The 2,639-nt window shown below is 41.2% G+C and overlaps 1 protein-coding gene across 1 annotated transcript in view; it reads right to left on the bottom strand.

Moving 5' to 3' along the window:
• The window catches only part of DIP2C (disco interacting protein 2 homolog C), a 472,249-nt gene that overhangs the window by 76,157 nt on the left and 393,453 nt on the right, over positions 1-2,639 (bottom strand). The window lies entirely within an intron of this gene.

Here is a 2,639-nt window from a genome sequence, read left to right as displayed (position 1 = left end):
GGCTGCATTAAATGCATGGAGCCTGACACCCATCCTAAAGACATCTGCAAGACAGCAAGGCCGCATTAAATGCATGGAGCTTGACACTTATCCTAAAGACATCTGTAACAGAACAAGGCTGCATTAAATGCATGAGACCTGACAATCAGTGCCCAGAGGTGATTTCAGGACAGGGACAATTGTAGCCAAGCTCTGGTTTTGTGACTTAGGAGAGAGTGGGCTGCTGATGTTCTCATTAGTCTTCCCATTTTCTTTTTCTTTTTTTTTTTGAGGAAGATTAGCCCTGAGCTAACTACTGACAATCCTCCTCTTTTTGCTGAGGAAGACTGGCCCTGAGCTAATATCCAGGCCCATCTTCCTCTACTTTATACGTGGGACACCTACCACAGCATGGCTTTTTGCCAAGCGGTGCCACGTCTGCACCCGGGATCCGAACCAGTGAACTCCGGGCCGCCGAGAAGTAGAATGTGCGAACTTGACTGCTGCGCCACCAGGCCGTCCACTAGCCTCCCCATTTTCAATGAGTAAACCACACTGAAAACTTCCTGGTCCCCCAGGACCTAATAACTTCAGCAACTGAAGTAATGATATCCTGCATTTGAATAGCAGGTTAGTCCAAACAGGGGTTTATTGTAATCCTCACTGCAGCCTGTGAAGTAGGTGGGGAGATATTACCACTCATGTCCTGTCTCCAGGCCCAACATTGAATCTTTTGTAACAGGAGGTTAGCAGGGCATGCTGGATGAACAACCTCCGTCTCAATGATTAGGAAATGAGGCTCAGAGGAGGTAAAGAGTTTGTTGAAGGTCACACACATTTGAACCAGAATCAGAGGCTGGTGCAGTGAGATATACTAGTCATTTGATGGCAGCCAAAACCCAATCTCACCCCCCATCATCAACACTACAGTGAAGAGCTCCCTATTTTTGTTCATTAGTCATCTGAGTGAAGGATGTGAGAGAAACCATCAGTGGGGGATCCTTCCCTTGGTGACACATAGGATCACTGTTTGAAGCTCTCCCTGGAAGAAAGTTTCATCGTGGATATTCTACTGAATTCATACAAGGTAATGCAGAATTACTCTAGGTTCTAACACATAAGGGGTTCTTTTTAGCTTGCTTTTAAAACCACAATATTTGTTTAAAGAAGAAATGAGGTTGGATTTATGAAACATTCCTTCACCCTCCTGCTCCTGGGTCAGGAGTTAGTAAAACCCTAACTACCAAAATTACTTACCTGCTCAAAGCAGTAACTAAAACAAACCTTTACTGACCCCGTGCTCTGTAGAGGCAATGTTTATAGCTTAAGAACTGAGTTCTTTAGCTCAGCTCGGCAAATATGAATATAGTAATTGAGAACTCATTATGTATCAGGCACTGTATTAGTTGCTCGGGATATAAAAGGAATAAAACAGTCTCTGCTCTCAGGAGCTTACAATCTAGAGGGAGGTTCAGAGACTTACACTGATAACTGCAGGATCTGTGAGCGCTTTGACAAAGTGTGCAGAGTGTGAAGAGATCAGAGAAAGGATCTTTACGTCACCCTGGGGGTCAGAGGGTTCTGGGCTCTTGAGGATGAGTAAGCAATAACAGATTTCACCATAGTGACAAGGAGGCAACAGGTTAAGAAAAAAAGCAGGTAGGAAAGTTGAATATCCAATCTCTAAGCTTATTCCAACCTTGGACCCTGCCAACATGACAAACTAAGAGCCCAAGTTGGAATGTTTTTTTAGAACCTCTTAGTAAGAAAAACTCCTAATTCTTATGAAGACAAACTCATACTTGGCTAAAGAACTGGTTTTCCAAAAGCCCCAAACAACAAACTCTAATGCTCTACTTTAAAAGAGACATTGAGAGTAGGTATATCAATGCGAGGAATTAGGGATGAGGTCAACTGTATTTATTTTCAGCATGCACCTTGTGACTTATCTTGGGCAGGTCTACCTTCCAGGACAGTTCTGCTTTGGCTAATGTTAAAAAAAGTGTATATTCCCTGGGCCAACATCAGCTGCACACATCAGCTGAAAGTGGGCAGGAAAGTGTTTCCAGAATCATACTCCATGGAAGGGAGAGCCACCACAAGTTCTAAAATACCCCATGGGGAAACCTGCAAGGTGATTAATCTAAAGTAAACTGTAGATGCTATATGGGTCCTCTATAGGACTTCCTTGTTGATGTTGAGCAAATGTATATCTAGAATCTATTAGGGACCTTCAGAGTTCGAATTATACTTTTAAACAGATAGTATTATAAAACTTAAATTGAACATATAAACATATACTCATGGGTTTTATACTAAATCAGACATTCTACAGTGCCCATAAATTTGTGTAATTAAACAAAGCACTCTTAAACAACCAATGAATCAAAGAAGAAATCACAAGGAAAATCAGAAAATACTTAGACACAAATGAAAATGAAAACTGAACGTATCAAACTTATGGGACACAGCAAAAGCAGTGTCAAGGCAAAAATATATAGCTATAAATAGTTACATTAAAAAACCAAGAAAGATCTCACATCAACAATCTAAGTTTACAACTTAAGGGACAAGAAAAAGAAGAACAGACTAAACCCAAACTAGCAGCAGGAAGAAAATAGTAAAGATTAGAGCAGAGATAAACAAATACTCGCAGAGAA

Source organism: Equus quagga, chromosome 12 (assembly GCF_021613505.1).
Source record: "Equus quagga isolate Etosha38 chromosome 12, UCLA_HA_Equagga_1.0, whole genome shotgun sequence".
NCBI classification, from domain to species: Eukaryota; Metazoa; Chordata; class Mammalia; order Perissodactyla; family Equidae; genus Equus; species Equus quagga.
The sequence above is the reverse complement of the archived record's forward strand: the minus strand, read 5'-3'. Positions and strand labels throughout refer to the sequence as shown.